The sequence below is a fragment of the Scatophagus argus genome, chromosome 5 (assembly GCF_020382885.2).
Source record: "Scatophagus argus isolate fScaArg1 chromosome 5, fScaArg1.pri, whole genome shotgun sequence".
NCBI lineage: Eukaryota > Metazoa > Chordata > Actinopteri > Scatophagidae > Scatophagus > Scatophagus argus.
Window position 1 is genome coordinate 4,189,502 of NC_058497.1, and position 17,646 is coordinate 4,207,147.

General features: G+C 40.1%; 1 long non-coding RNA gene across 1 annotated transcript; it reads right to left on the minus strand.

Moving 5' to 3' along the window:
- On the minus strand, positions 1-5,576 carry LOC124059867. Its single transcript, XR_006843458.1, has 3 exons — positions 5,078-5,576; positions 1,565-1,769; positions 1-435 (listed from the first exon to the last, which is right to left on the minus strand). It is a non-coding gene; the product is annotated as an uncharacterized LOC124059867 (long non-coding RNA).
- Between the last annotated feature and the right edge of the window lie 12,070 nt (positions 5,577-17,646).

Sequence of the window (17,646 nt, forward strand, 5' to 3'; positions counted from 1 at the left end):
AAAGGTTTTCAAATCAGAGATGTGCCGCAAACTGCTGGAGGTGAGTGAATAATTATTTTCATTTAGACTTTTTTATTAGCCATTTTATCCCCATTTGCCCACAGGCATGCAGACATGCATTTAATAAGCCAGGACCAACTGAAATTGAACCATCTCAACAAAGCTTTCTTGGGATCAGATGAAAGAACAGATGAGGCAGGAGTCTGCCCTCTCTGTTGAAGCCATGAAATCTTACAGCGAACTCCTCCAGCGGGCCGAGGAGATGGAGAGAGTGATGGAGGTGGAGAGGAAACAGGTACATTGTAAGACAGGTGGTGGATGATGATCATGTGTAAACAGCAGCTGACTTGTTGTCTGACTCTGGCCTCCCAGGCTTTGTTGCTGCAGTCGGATTGCTGGGCCTTGCGTGTGGAGGTCCAGACAGGCCGCCAGCAACTGGAGGAAGAGAGAGACAGAGGCGGACAGCTGGAGGGTCACTGTCAGCTGTTCAAAGAACAGACAGGTTAGTGGATCAAGGGATACAAAACCAGTCAGCCATGGCTGTGCTATGACCCTGCTGTTGCTGGGTTTTTAAAAACAAAGTACAAGTAACAGTATATCTGACTAGTTGCCAGCCAAGTCCAGAAATGATTCTGAATTCTTTTGGTCACTTGCAATGCGGTGTAGTCAGAGTCTCTCTCATCAGCCTGATAGTTGTTCTGAGCTCATATTATGTATCCTGAATCACACAGTGACCACAACTAGAAAATAGTGAAAGATGTCTACCACGGTTTCTCAGCGCCATGGTGACATCTTCCAAGTTGCTTACTATGTCTGACCAAAAGTCTAAGTCTCAGTGATTTTACTCAGCTTTACAAATGTTGGTAGGCTAATTTATATTTTAAACTCTGAACAGAGCCAGGTTTGCTGTTTCCCTGTGATCCCCAGCTGCAGTTATGTTTGATTGACAGACACACAGACTGTGACAGAGTGCTGTCAGCTTTCCCCAAAAGCCTGCCTTGCAAATTGCAGTGTAAAGGCTGAGATTTCTTTTCATACATTCATACACTGTGTGTAGGGAAATTCTGAGGTGAGAAGCTGCACAATGAATACAAAAAGTAGAAAAAAATTTTTTTAATTAGATTTAAATAAAATTTAGATCTAAATTTAATTTAAAAAGACAAAATAAAACAGTGAAACAATGAGTGACATGACATTAGGACAGTGTACTGTAGTTTTCAATGTGATCTTAATGATAATGTTTGTCAGCTACTTCACAAATACACATTTATGTTTTTTACTTTTATTTCCCAGTGCTGCATGTGATGTTTGTATGTTAAACTGCATCTTTCTGTTTGATTTTTACAGCGATGAAGGACTCCCTTGTGTCTGAGTTGAAAACTGAACTGAAAGTAAGTAGAGAGAGTGGAGACAGATCAGTGAATGAAATTGTCTACATTAAATTCTCTTATGTATGTGCATCTGTTAATGTTATGTTGTTTTTCTGTCTGTGAATATCGCACGTGTGTTTTGTATTCAGGGTGTTCGTGCGACCCTTCAGAGGCAGCAGACAGAAAACAATAACCTGCTGAGGGAGGGCAAAGAGCTGAGAGCTGCTGCCGACAGAGACCAGGTCAGGAGCCTTACAGGGATCTTTCTCTCCTCGTCAGGTCTTGGACAGACTGTGGGAAACTGTTTCATGTCTCTTCAGAAGCCCAGAACAGACAAACCAAACACTGACTCCAGAGAGGGCCTTTCAGTCATCCAAATTGCACATTCCTTGTGTCACTCTGCAAAAAGACAAAACCGTAAAGGCCTTGTTAAGTGTCAGTGTTTGGTTTGTCCATTGTGGGCTACTGTAGAAACACGGCAGACTCCATGGAAGAGGACTTTCTCCCCTGTAGATATGAAAGGCTCATTCTAAGTAAAAAAAAAATACACAACAGTTTTGTAGTTTCAGGTGATTATAAACTAATGGAAATCCAATAATGAGTGTTATATTCCATATATTCCATATGATTATAAATAGACTCTGAATCAGCAGCTGCAGAGTCAGTGTTCCCAGCTCAGTTTTGCTCTGCATTCACTCACACTGGAAAATGAAAAGCAGCCCCCCCAAACACACACACAAACAAAAACATGACCAAAAAGCATAATTCTCTCTTGTCTCGGTGTCTTTCAGGCCGAGCAGACTGACGTGATCAGGCAACTTCAAGAACAAAACCTGCTGTTGGAAGCAGCCAGATGCAGCATTCAGAGTGAGCTGCAGGGGGCGCTAACACATAAAGTTAGCCTGCAGCTACTTTTAATTTTAACACTCACATGAGCATCTGAGATAAATAAAACATATTTATCTGTGACAAGACTGGACAGTGAACTGATATAAATATGAACATGATTATAGCAGTTGTTGTTATTAATCAGGATATGTGGAAGGAATGCAAAACTGCACAGCCTCCCTGGAGTCAGCATGGTTAGTACTGAGTTCCAAGTTATCTTTTTCGGGTTTGAACAGCAGATGGGGCTGCATGTTGACTTTTGGTTTGTCCAGTGTCAAGAATGTGTCCATTTATTAAACAAAACTACTTTGCTTGTTATTTTGAAAGTCTGAACTCTTTGGCAGTCAAAGAAACATTTACATCTGGAACTTTTTAAACTTTTTTTTAGTTCACATTTTTGATATTTATTATATTTTAAGTATTGGATTATAGTATATAAGTATTGGACTGCAGTTGTTGTTTTCTGATCTTTTTCTAATTTTTTGACACAAGTAAAAGGTAAAGGATGCATATCTGCAATTCTTCAAATTTGACATCATTCGTCTTTTAAACGAGCCTCTCCCAACCAGACGGAACAACAGCAAAGACTGTGATCAGCTGTCATGAGGGAGACATCTGTCTCCTGTCTCTTTCATTTTTTTTCACTTGAGTCCCTACTTTCACTGTTCTCAATCGCTGATATGAGTCTGATATTCTGTGGAGACATTTGGTGTCATTCAATGGTCTCAGTGTTGAGATGCTAGTGATGTGTTTTGGACGTGAAATAGTCTACCGGTAATTAAAAAAAAAACATACTGAGAAAAGTGTGTTTTTGGGAGGACCTTAGAGAAAAATGTGTCTCTATCCAGAGAGCAGCTCAAAGGCGAACATGCATAGCTTCTGCGGAGCTCTGCCTCTACACGAGACACCCAGAAGGACCTACTGGAGCGAACCATTGGCAGGCTACAGGGGAAACTGGCCAGGGCCAAAAAACAGGAGGCAGCAATGAGCAAGGACCTGGAGTGTTCAAAAAATCAGGTATATTCAACAAATGGAATACTACTCTTTGCATGATCGATACTGTTGTACCAAGAAGTAAAACAGTCCTTCCTGTCCTTTGTTTTCTTGGCTACCAGTTGCGTCTTGTTGTCACCAAATTGGAGGATGAAAAAAGATGTCTGGAGACCCAACTTAGTGAGGCCAAGGTAGGACTGGTTAGACTATGTCCCACCACATATGATACCTATTATACCCTATATGTTCACCTGCTGCTCATAGCACTGATATCCGTCCATTTTGGTGGACTGTGATCTTGTGATTGGCAGCTGCAAGTGGGACCTCTGAGCTCAGCTGTACAGAGCCAGCAGGATGAGAACAGGAAGCTCATGGGAAAAGTGGCTGCTTTAGAGACGGAACAGGTGAGAGACAGGTTTCCGTTACAGTATTATAATCAGATTTAATCTAACACTGTGGATCTACTGAAACCAGGGAGTTGTTCATGTTCTCTTTTTTTGTTATCTTGTTTTGTTTTCTATTTTGTTGTTTTCTTATTTTTGATATCAGTAAATTTACTCCTATTTGTCATGATTCATGTCAAGAAATTCCTATATCCACTTTTTCCTATGAAGTATTTGCTTGAGAACGTGGCAGTAATGAAGAAGATAACTTCCTCTAAGACAAATCAGCACTTGGGGCAGAAATGACTGCATTGCCTGAGCCAAAGAACAACTTTCATCAGAAAAACAATTCATCCAGAACTGAACATTGACTCGTTATCTAATTGCCCCCACGCTTTGAGAAAGTTGGTTAAGACTTTTAGTCCACAAAATACTTCCGGAGCTTCAGAACAAAACAGCATTACAACATTTTCCTAAACAACTGAAAAAGCCGGAAATTTGTTTTAATATGTAAAAAAACACCCGGACACATATAATCATAAATGCTCAGATAATCATATAAATTGATTAGTTTCATTTGCAATGTGTGCATTGTTGGCTACTGTGAAATACATTTCATTCATTCAGTCAAATGGGATTCAACCCCCATACAAACCAATAACTTTCATACATACATTCCTCATGGTTACTGGCTGAGAAATCTTTTGATATATTGTTTGAACTGAAGTGAATGACAATGTCAACAATAAAATGTTTTCTCAAGTATTAATTGTACCATGCAGTGAATCCTCTGGTTTACAATATACTATAAAGCCCCAATAAAACTGAACAGATCAGAGGATCATGAGGCGCGCCATGACCTTTGTCAGTCCTTATTGCGACTGGGTGGGACACATTGTTTTGCTGAGTGTCCTGTCTACACTGTTTTTAAAGGTGCTCCGTAAATAAAGGCACTACTTCCTACTTATGATGACACCGGTTAGTTTGGGGAAAACGTTCAGCGTGCTGAATCAAGTTGTAAAACAGGTCCGATTGTCCTTGTAAATAAGACACATCACAGATAAAAAAAAACATCTCAATTAAAAGGAATGTATCAACATTATGTTTCCATCTGTCCACTGTCCTGGATGATTAGCCCTTATTATGTTATGCACATGGCATTGGAATCGGATATTCACCGGCACAATGTTAGGATCTTTGATTTCTTACAATGTTAATTACATAATGGACTAACAAGACTTTACCCCACTTTGCTGCAGCTTGTAACGTGTTTGTCAGCCATCTAAATTAGGAAAATTCGGCCGATTTGTAAAATGTCCATATCGGTTTACATGTTACAGTATTTTCTCTTTCCATTGAGCCGAGCGACCCTAAACAATCAGACTTTTAAAATGTAATTTGGTGTGTCACGTCTCAAAAAAATCACATGAAGTTAGCTCTCACCACTGTCCGCATGTGCGCGTTGCTTCCTTCTTATCCATGGATGGAAATCTTTGGATAACAACAGCAGAAGTTTAATCTGGAGTTTCTAACTTTAGTTTATCGTTTCAATTCAGCACAACAGAAAGTGAAACTGGTTCGGGCACCTGCATGGTGGTGCTTTGTGTCGCTGCCACAAGGTGGCGCAAAAGATCTGCTCATATGGTTTCTCCACGCGTTTCCAAACTAAGATGCAACCCTCATGCAGTTGCACACAGCTGAAGATCTTTGGCCGAGCCTGACGGGCCTTTGGAAAAAATTGGTTCATTTGGATTCGGACGGGTTCGGACCGAAGAACGAAGTCGTTCTGAAGCCATAAGGCTTTACACACTTCATTTCACATCTGCACTCATAGTCTCCAAAACATGTGAGCAGACTTTGATGTGTAAAACTCTTTCTATAAGAGGTGGATTAAAATGTGTGTCAAAACCTGTGGCCTTCTTTTCTCAGTGAGCTGAACCAAAGAAGAAGATGTAATTTTTTTCCCCCCACAAAATAACAAAAATAGCTCATGACTTCAGGCTGGTCTTCTGGGTTGGAGATCTCAGCTTTCGAGCTGATGACCACGGCATGCACTTTGTCCGCCCCTGCACCAACAGCAATGTTTCATCACTGCTCATTAAGCCTTTTTTTCTTGAGCTTTTCTCAAGTTTTTGAAATGTTGCTTTTGCCACATGATATTGAGACACGAGGTGGGGGAAAAATAGGGTCACACGCGTGACACCATCAGCGGCCCTGCCGCCCTCCCAACCGCCCAATCCCGTGTCCTGGTCTGGACCAGGCCACTAGCCTCTTGCAAGATTCACCCAGCTGACGAGCAGACTGGTGAGAATCTCAGCCGGCTACCTCAAGCACCATTACTCGAGGTGGATCCGCATATGAACTGGCAGCTGCGCTATTTATACCCTTTCCAGAGACCACGAATGACGTCACTTCGACAAAAACGAGAGTTTTAGAGAAGGGGGCGACGAGGTTTTAGATAAACTGGGCGACGTCACTGTAACCATGGTGATGAGGTTACCCGTATGCCAGAACACACTTGGGCAAGAACGATTCTGACTCAAGGTGCATGTTATATTATTTATGGAGCTCGTTTTCTTGTGATTATAATGTGTAATTTAAGTCTTGTTTTATCAAACCCTGAATACCAGAAAAGGCTCAAGTAAAAGCAACTAGAAAAGAAAATTGCGAACAGTTAAATTGCGACACACCTGACTGCGCATCAGTCATTGCTGCAGTCAGTCATTTGGGCCACGGTCGTCACATTAAGGGCACATATGCTGATTGTCGCTGCGTTTTTAAACCTTGATTTTATTCTCATCTGGTCCAATTTGCAGCGAAAATCACAAGTGAGTGGAAGTCCCGACTTTCTAAATATGAGTAATATGCAGAACATCACGGGATCACTGGGAATTTAAACAGTTTGACGGTCCACAGTGTGTTAAACAATAATGTCTGGCCTGATTTGACATGGATGGCGTTTCAATCGGGACAGCTGGAGCTGCAACAAAATGTCAAATAGAAGAAGAAGTGTTTTTAAAGCTTGAAATCATTTTTCATGTTCCAAGTGCTACAACTGTTGAATTATTGCGGAGAGAACTTCAGTATTTGTTGACATGTAATGTTGACATGAGTCAGAAAAGATATGCATTTGAATTTTTGAGTGACAAAGCCGTTCAAAATAAAATGGCAGAATATTTTTAGCTTTCATTCCGGAGTTTTCTCCTGGACAGCAATGTTTCATCATTGCTCATTAAGCCTTTTTTTCTTGAGTTTTTCTTTAGGTTTCGGCTCCCTTTGGCTTCCTTCTTATCCATGGATGGAAATCTTTGAATAACAACAGCAGAAGTTTAATCTGGAGTCTCTAACTGAAGTTTATCGTTTCAATTCAGCAGAACAGAAAGAGAAGTGGTGGTGCTTTGTGTCGCTGCCACAAGGTGGCGCAGAAGATCTGCTCATGTGGTTTCTCCACGTGTTTCCAAGCTGAGATTGACTGTGTGCGACACAAAACAGCTCAGAACAGCTCAGCATCACAACCAGAGTTGCGTAAACACTCATGTTAGATATTATTATCATACTCGGCATGAAGACTGAGTATGAAAACACGTAATTTAATTATTGATATTACTTTTAATTAGTTATTGGTCGTTAGTTATAAAATCAGATAAAGTAATCCTTCAGAGGGAAATTCAGGTGTTTCAGCTGCCAGGAGTCAATTGCAGATAAACAGAAAGCTTAAAAGAGTGAAATTAAAAATAAGACCAGTTCAAAATGTAAACTAGCCAGTAGCAAATCCTTTATTAAGACGACTAATGCAATATCCTCTCTGCAAAAAGACATACAGTATAGTGATTAGTACCAGCAATCTATCTGTAGTCCTACACAATGCAATAAACAGTATATTAATTCAGAATTAATCTTTAGGTTTTACTTATCACTTTTTAAACAATGCCTGGTCTGACATAATTTGCAAGTTATCGAGCTCAACATATGGAATAATGGCGAGCAGTGATCCTCATATATTAAAATATTGGTTCTTAAAATTGGATCATACGCCAGAAAAAGTAGTGACTTGCAATGGATGTAGGAATTTGTATCTGGTGAAGCTCCAGGACCACCTTCAGCAGGCTTACCAGGAGAGAGATGAAGCTCTTGCACAGGTGCAGAGGCTGGAGGACACAGTGCAGACTGCTACTGCTGCCAGGGTGTGATTCACTTATATTATTATATTATGTTTACATATTATATCTTGTGGCGTTATAGTTTTGTCCATCATTCTTCTTGTTAATGTTGACATTTTACTCCCCATTTTCACGTACAAGTGTACCTTCAGATGATTTAACACATTTCATAAACTGCTGAAGGTCTGTCTTTCAGAGGTCTCTTTCTGGCCTCTACTGTGTTCTGGGTCAGAATGCTGAAAATGTACTCAGACCCACCTGCTGGATAGCTTAGCTTATCATAAAGACATTAAACAGGGGGATCTATTAGCCAGGAGCAGTGACTTCCTGGAGTCTCCTCTAGTTGCCTTCACCTTGACAAGGAGTACTGCAGCACATAATCCTCTAGAAAACCACAACCTTAACAATTAGATATTTGTATGGATTAAAAAAAAACTAATATGTGAGTTTTAATGTATAATGTGAGGTTTTTTTTTATAATGTGAGCTAATTTTAGAACTATTCCTTTAATCAGTGATAGATGATGGTGCTGGGGACAGCATTTGATTTTGTAAATATATTCACAAAAATATTGTGTTTTCAATACAAGGGGACTGTAAAAATGAGAAAAAACAAAAAAAATCTGGGGATTTAATGTCTGTTATTTTGGAATACAGATGAAAACACTAATGCACAACAAGTGTGAAAAAGTGCAAGGGGATGTAAAATCTGTGTGAAGATCTTTTTAAATATACAGGTTTATTTTTAAAAAACAATCTGGGTATTTCAAATTGATTAAAAAAAACCCAAAAAATTATTATTATGTCATGGGTTGTGATTATTCCCTTTTTGTCTTCCACTCTAGATAAATGTGGCTTTGGCTGCCGAGGAGCTAAAGGTTTTCAAATCAGAGATGTGCCGCAAACTGCTGGAGGTGAGTGAATAATTATTTTCATTTAGACTTTTTTATTAGCCATTTTATCCCCATTTGCCCACAGGCATGCAGACATGCATTTAATAAGCCAGGACCAACTGAAATTGAACCATCTCAACAAAGCTTTCTTGGGATCAGATGAAAGAACAGATGAGGCAGGAGTCTGCCCTCTCTGTTGAAGCCATGAAATCTTACAGCGAACTCCTCCAGCGGGCCGAGGAGATGGAGAGAGTGATGGAGGTGGAGAGGAAACAGGTACATTGTAAGACAGGTGGTGGATGATGATCATGTGTAAACAGCAGCTGACTTGTTGTCTGACTCTGGCCTCCCAGGCTTTGTTGCTGCAGTCGGATTGCTGGGCCTTGCGTGTGGAGGTCCAGACAGGCCGCCAGCAACTGGAGGAAGAGAGAGACAGAGGCGGACAGCTGGAGGGTCACTGTCAGCTGTTCAAAGAACAGACAGGTTAGTGGATCAAGGGATACAAAACCAGTCAGCCATGGCTGTGCTATGACCCTGCTGTTGCTGGGTTTTTAAAAACAAAGTACAAGTAACAGTATATCTGACTAGTTGCCAGCCAAGTCCAGAAATGATTCTGAATTCTTTTGGTCACTTGCAATGCGGTGTAGTCAGAGTCTCTCTCATCAGCCTGATAGTTGTTCTGAGCTCATATTATGTATCCTGAATCACACAGTGACCACAACTAGAAAATAGTGAAAGATGTCTACCACGGTTTCTCAGCGCCATGGTGACATCTTCCAAGTTGCTTACTATGTCTGACCAAAAGTCTAAGTCTCAGTGATTTTACTCAGCTTTACAAATGTTGGTAGGCTAATTTATATTTTAAACTCTGAACAGAGCCAGGTTTGCTGTTTCCCTGTGATCCCCAGCTGCAGTTATGTTTGATTGACAGACACACAGACTGTGACAGAGTGCTGTCAGCTTTCCCCAAAAGCCTGCCTTGCAAATTGCAGTGTAAAGGCTGAGATTTCTTTTCATACATTCATACACTGTGTGTAGGGAAATTCTGAGGTGAGAAGCTGCACAATGAATACAAAAAGTAGAAAAAAATTTTTTTAATTAGATTTAAATAAAATTTAGATCTAAATTTAATTTAAAAAGACAAAATAAAACAGTGAAACAATGAGTGACATGACATTAGGACAGTGTACTGTAGTTTTCAATGTGATCTTAATGATAATGTTTGTCAGCTACTTCACAAATACACATTTATGTTTTTTACTTTTATTTCCCAGTGCTGCATGTGATGTTTGTATGTTAAACTGCATCTTTCTGTTTGATTTTTACAGCGATGAAGGACTCCCTTGTGTCTGAGTTGAAAACTGAACTGAAAGTAAGTAGAGAGAGTGGAGACAGATCAGTGAATGAAATTGTCTACATTAAATTCTCTTATGTATGTGCATCTGTTAATGTTATGTTGTTTTTCTGTCTGTGAATATGCACGTGTGTTTTGTATTCAGGGTGTTCGTGCGACCCTTCAGAGGCAGCAGACAGAAAACAATAACCTGCTGAGGGAGGGCAAAGAGCTGAGAGCTGCTGCCGACAGAGACCAGGTCAGGAGCCTTACAGGGATCTTTCTCTCCTCGTCAGGTCTTGGACAGACTGTGGGAAACTGTTTCATGTCTCTTCAGAAGCCCAGAACAGACAAACCAAACACTGACTCCAGAGAGGGCCTTTCAGTCATCCAAATTGCACATTCCTTGTGTCACTCTGCAAAAAGACAAAACCGTAAAGGCCTTGTTAAGTGTCAGTGTTTGGTTTGTCCATTGTGGGCTACTGTAGAAACACGGCAGACTCCATGGAAGAGGACTTTCTCCCCCTGTAGATATGAAAGGCTCATTCTAAGTAAAAAAAAAATACACAACAGTTTTGTAGTTTCAGGTGATTATAAACTAATGGAAATCCAATAATGAGTGTTATATTCCATATATTCCATATGATTATAAATAGACTCTGAATCAGCAGCTGCAGAGTCAGTGTTCCCAGCTCAGTTTTGCTCTGCATTCACTCACACTGGAAAATGAAAAGCAGCCCCCCCAAACACACACACAAACAAAAACATGACCAAAAAGCATAATTCTCTCTTGTCTCGGTGTCTTTCAGGCCGAGCAGACTGACGTGATCAGGCAACTTCAAGAACAAAACCTGCTGTTGGAAGCAGCCAGATGCAGCATTCAGAGTGAGCTGCAGGGGCGCTAACACATAAAGTTAGCCTGCAGCTGAGGGGCGACACTTTTAACTAACACATAAAGCTGTCAGCCTGCAGCTACTTTTAATTTTAACACTCACATGAGCATCTGAGATAAATAAAACATATTTATCTGTGACAAGACTGGACAGTGAACTGATATAAATATGAACATGATTATAGCAGTTGTTGTTATTAATCAGGATATGTGGAAGGAATGCAAACTGCACAGCCTCCCTGGAGTCAGCATGGTTAGTATTGAGTTCCAAGTTATCTTTTTCGGGTTTGAACAGCAGATGGGGCTGCATGTTGACTTTTGGTTTGTCCAGTGTCAAGAATGTGTCCATTTATTAAACAAAACTACTTTGCTTGTTATTTTGAAAGTCTGAACTCTTTGGCAGTCAAAGAAACATTTACATCTGGAACTTTTTAAACTTTTTTGTAGTTCACATTTTTGATATTTATTATATTTTAAGTATTGGATTATAGTATATAAGTATTGGACTGCAGTTGTTGTTTTCTGATCTTTTTCTAATTTTTTGACACAAGTAAAAGGTAAAGGATGCATATCTGCAATTCTTCAAATTTGACATCATTCGTCTTTTAAACGAGCCTCTCCCAACCAGACGGAACAACAGCAAAGACTGTGATCAGCTGTCATGAGGGAGACATCTGTCTCCTGTCTCTTTCATTTTTTTTCACTTGAGTCCCTACTTTCACTGTTCTCAATCGCTGATATGAGTCTGATATTCTGTGGAGACATTTGGTGTCATTCAATGGTCTCAGTGTTGAGATGCTAGTGATGTGTTTTGGACGTGAAATAGTCTAATTAAAAAAAAAACATACTGAGAAAAGTGTGTTTTTGGGAGGACCTTAGAGAAAAATGTGTCTCTATCCAGAGAGCAGCTCAAAGGCGAACATGCATAGCTTCTGCGGAGCTCTGCCTCTACACGAGACACACCCAGAAGGACCTACTGGAGCGAACCATTGGCAGGCTACAGGGGAAACTGGCCAGGGCCAAAAAACAGGAGGCAGCAATGAGCAAGGACCTGGAGTGTTCAAAAAATCAGGTATATTCAACAAATGGAATACTACTCTTTGCATGATCGATACTGTTGTACCAAGAAGTAAAACAGTCCTTCCTGTCCTTTGTTTTCTTGGCTACCAGTTGCGTCTTGTTGTCACCAAATTGGAGGATGAAAAAAGATGTCTGGAGACCCAACTTAGTGAGGCCAAGGTAGGACTGGTTAGACTATGTCCCACCACATATGATACCTATTATACCCTATATGTTCACCTGCTGCTCATAGCACTGATATCCGTCCATTTTGGTGGACTGTGATCTTGTGATTGGCAGCTGCAAGTGGGACCTCTGAGCTCAGCTGTACAGAGCCAGCAGGATGAGAACAGGAAGCTCATGGGAAAAGTGGCTGCTTTAGAGACGGAACAGGTGAGAGACAGGTTTCCGTTACAGTATTATAATCAGATTTAATCTAACACTGTGGATCTACTGAAACCAGGGAGTTGTTCATGTTCTCTTTTTTGTTATCTTGTTTTGTTTTCTATTTTGTTGTTTTCTTATTTTTGATATCAGTAAATTTACTCCTATTTGTCATGATTCATGTCAAGAAATTCCTATATCCACTTTTTCCTATGAAGTATTTGCTTGAGAACGTGGCAGTAATGAAGAAGATAACTTCCTCTAAGACAAATCAGCACTTGGGGCAGAAATGACTGCATTGCCTGAGCCAAAGAACAACTTTCATCAGAAAAACAATTCATCCAGAACTGAACATTGACTCGTTATCTAATTGCCCCCACGCTTTGAGAAAGTTGGTTAAGACTTTTAGTCCACAAAATACTTCCGGAGCTTCAGAACAAAACAGCATTACAACATTTTCCTAAACAACTGAAAAAGCCGGAAATTTGTTTTAATATGTAAAAAAACACCCGGACACATATAATCATAAATGCTCAGATAATCATATAAATTGATTAGTTTCATTTGCAATGTGTGCATTGTTGGCTACTGTGAAATACATTTCATTCATTCAGTCAAATGGGATTCAACCCCCATACAAACCAATAACTTTCATACATACATTCCTCATGGTTACTGGCTGAGAAATCTTTTGATATATTGTTTGAACTGAAGTGAATGACAATGTCAACAATAAAATGTTTTCTCAAGTATTAATTGTACCATGCAGTGAATCCTCTGGTTTACAATATACTATAAAGCCCCAATAAAACTGAACAGATCAGAGGATCATGAGGCGCGCCATGACCTTTGTCAGTCCTTATTGCGACTGGGTGGGACACATTGTTTTGCTGAGTGTCCTGTCTACACTGTTTTTAAAGGTGCTCCGTAAATAAAGGCACTACTTCCTACTTATGATGACACCGGTTAGTTTGGGGAAAACGTTCAGCGTGCTGAATCAAGTTGTAAAACAGGTCCGATTGTCCTTGTAAATAAGACACATCACAGATAAAAAAAAACATCTCAATTAAAAGGAATGTATCAACATTATGTTTCCATCTGTCCACTGTCCTGGATGATTAGCCCTTATTATGTTATGCACATGGCATTGGAATCGGATATTCACCGGCACAATGTTAGGATCTTTGATTTCTTACAATGTTAATTACATAATGGACTAACAAGACTTTACCCCACTTTGCTGCAGCTTGTAACGTGTTTGTCAGCCATCTAAATTAGGCAAATTCGGCCGATTTGTAAAATGTCCATATCGGTTTACATGTTACAGTATTTTCTCTTTCCATTGAGTCGAGCGACCCTAAACAATCAGACTTTTAAAATGTAATTTGGTGTGTCACGTCTCAAAAAAATCACATGAAGTTAGCTCTCACCACTGTCCGCATGTGCGCGTTGCTTCCTTCTTATCCATGGATGGAAATCTTTGGATAACAACAGCAGAAGTTTAATCTGGAGTTTCTAACTTTAGTTTATCGTTTCAATTCAGCACAACAGAAAGTGAAACTGGTTCGGGCACCTGCATGGTGGTGCTTTGTGTCGCTGCCACAAGGTGGCGCAAAAGATCTGCTCATATGGTTTCTCCACGCGTTTCCAAACTAAGATGCAACCCTCATGCAGTTGCACACAGCTGAAGATCTTTGGCCGAGCCTGACGGGCCTTTGGAAAAAATTGGTTCATTTGGATTCGGACGGGTTCGGACCGAAGAACGAAGTCGTTCTGAAGCCATAAGGCTTTACACACTTCATTTCACATCTGCACTCATAGTCTCCAAAACATGTGAGCAGACTTTGATGTGTAAAACTCTTTCTATAAGAGGTGGATTAAAATGTGTGTCAAAACCTGTGGCCTTCTTTTCTCAGTGAGCTGAACCAAAGAAGAAGATGTAATTTTTTCCCCCCACAAAATAACAAAAATAGCTCATGACTTCAGGCTGGTCTTCTGGGTTGGAGATCTCAGCTTTCGAGCTGATGACCACGGCATGCACTTTGTCCGCCCCTGCACCAACAGCAATGTTTCATCACTGCTCATTAAGCCTTTTTTTCTTGAGCTTTTCTCAAGTTTTTGAAATGTTGCTTTTGCCACATGATATTGAGACACGAGGTGGGGGAAAAATAGGGTCACACGCGTGACACCATCAGCGGCCCTGCCGCCCTCCCAACCGCCCAATCCCGTGTCCTGGTCTGGACCAGGCCACTAGCCTCTTGCAAGATTCACCCAGCTGACGAGCAGACTGGTGAGAATCTCAGCCGGCTACCTCAAGCACCATTACTCGAGGTGGATCCGCATATGAACTGGCAGCTGCGCTATTTATACCCTTTCCAGAGACCACGAATGACGTCACTTCGACAAAAACGAGAGTTTTAGAGAAGGGGGCGACGAGGTTTTAGATAACTGGGCGACGTCACTGTAACCATGGTGATGAGGTTACCCGTATGCCAGAACACACTTGGGCAAGAACGATTCTGACTCAAGGTGCATGTTATATTATTTATGGAGCTCGTTTTCTTGTGATTATAATGTGTAATTTAAGTCTTGTTTTATCAAACCCTGAATACCAGAAAAGGCTCAAGTAAAAGCAACTAGAAAAGAAAATTGCGAACAGTTAAATTGCGACCACACCTGACTGCGCATCAGTCATTGCTGCAGTCAGTCATTTGGGCCACGGTCGTCACATTAAGGGCACATATGCTGATTGTCGCTGCGTTTTTAAACCTTGATTTATTCTCATCTGGTCCAATTTGCAGCGAAAATCACAAGTGAGTGGAAGTCCCGACTTTCTAAATATGAGTAATATGCAGAACATCACGGGATCACTGGGAATTTAAACAGTTTGACGGTCCACAGTGTGTTAAACAATAATGTCTGGCCTGATTTGACATGGATGGCGTTTCAATCGGGACAGCTGGAGCTGCAACAAAATGTCAAATAGAAGAAGAAGTGTTTTTAAAGCTTGAAATCATTTTTCATGTTCCAAGTGCTACAACTGTTGAATTATTGCGGAGAGAACTTCAGTATTTGTTGACATGTAATGTTGACATGAGTCAGAAAAGATATGCATTTGAATTTTTGAGTGACAAAGCCGTTCAAAATAAAATGGCAGAATATTTTTAGCTTTCATTCCGGAGTTTTCTCCTGGACAGCAATGTTTCATCATTGCTCATTAAGCCTTTTTTTCTTGAGTTTTTCTTTAGGTTTCGGCTCCCTTTGGCTTCCTTCTTATCCATGGATGGAAATCTTTGAATAACAACAGCAGAAGTTTAATCTGGAGTCTCTAACTGAAGTTTATCGTTTCAATTCAGCAGAACAGAAAGAGAAGTGGTGGTGCTTTGTGTCGCTGCCACAAGGTGGCGCAGAAGATCTGCTCATGTGGTTTCTCCACGTGTTTCCAAGCTGAGATTGACTGTGTGCGACACAAAACAGCTCAGAACAGCTCAGCATCACAACCAGAGTTGCGTAAACACTCATGTTAGATATTATTATCATACTCGGCATGAAGACTGAGTATGAAAACACGTAATTTAATTATTGATATTACTTTTAATTAGTTATTGGTCGTTAGTTATAAAATCAGATAAAGTAATCCTTCAGAGGGAAATTCAGGTGTTTCAGCTGCCAGGAGTCAATTGCAGATAAACAGAAAGCTTAAAAGAGTGAAATTAAAAAATAAGACCAGTTCAAAATGTAAACTAGCCAGTAGCAAATCCTTTATTAAGACGACTAATGCAATATCCTCTCTGCAAAAAGACATACAGTATAGTGATTAGTACCAGCAATCTATCTGTAGTCCTACACAATGCAATAAACAGTATATTAATTCAGAATTAATCTTTAGGTTTTACTTATCACTTTTTAAACAATGCCTGGTCTGACATAATTTGCAAGTTATCGAGCTCAACATATGGAATAATGGCGAGCAGTGATCCTCATATATTAAAATATTGGTTCTTAAAATTGGATCATACGCCAGAAAAAGTAGTGACTTGCAATGGATGTAGGAATTTGTATCTGGTGAAGCTCCAGGACCACCTTCAGCAGGCTTACCAGGAGAGAGATGAAGCTCTTGCACAGGTGCAGAGGCTGGAGGACACAGTGCAGACTGCTACTGCTGCCAGGGTGTGATTCACTTATATTATTATATTATGTTTACATATTATATCTTGTGGCGTTATAGTTTTGTCCATCATTCTTCTTGTTAATGTTGACATTTTACTCCCCATTTTCACGTACAAGTGTACCTTCAGATGATTTAACACATTTCATAAACTGCTGAAGGTCTGTCTTTCAGAGGTCTCTTTCTGGCCTCTACTGTGTTCTGGGTCAGAATGCTGAAAATGTACTCAGACCCACCTGCTGGATAGCTTAGCTTATCATAAAGACATTAAACAGGGGGATCTATTAGCCAGGAGCAGTGACTTCCTGGAGTCTCCTCTAGTTGCCTTCACCTTGACAAGGAGTACTGCAGCACATAATCCTCTAGAAAACCACAACCTTAACAATTAGATATTTGTATGGATTAAAAAAAAACTAATATGTGAGTTTTAATGTATAATGTGAGGTTTTTTTTTATAATGTGAGCTAATTTTAGAACTATTCCTTTAATCAGTGATAGATGATGGTGCTGGGGACAGCATTTGATTTTGTAAATATATTCACAAAATATATTGTGTTTTCAATACAAGGGGACTGTAAAAATGAGAAAAAACAAAAAAAATCTGGGGATTTAATGTCTGTTATTTTGGAATACAGATGAAAACACTAATGCACAACAAGTGTGAAAAAGTGCAAGGGGATGTAAAATCTGTGTGAAGATCTTTTTAAATATACAGGTTTATTTTTTAAAAAACAATCTGGGTATTTCAAATTGATTAAAAAAAACCCAAAAAATTATTATTATGTCATGGGTTGTGATTATTCCCTTTTTGTCTTCCACTCTAGATAAATGTGGCTTTGGCTGCCGAGGAGCTAAAGGTTTTCAAATCAGAGATGTGCCGCAAACTGCTGGAGGTGAGTGAATAATTATTTTCATTTAGACTTTTTTATTAGCCATTTTATCCCCATTTGCCCACAGGCATGCAGACATGCATTTAATAAGCCAGGACCAACTGAAATTGAACCATCTCAACAAAGCTTTCTTGGGATCAGATGAAAGAACAGATGAGGCAGGAGTCTGCCCTCTCTGTTGAAGCCATGAAATCTTACAGCGAACTCCTCCAGCGGGCCGAGGAGATGGAGAGA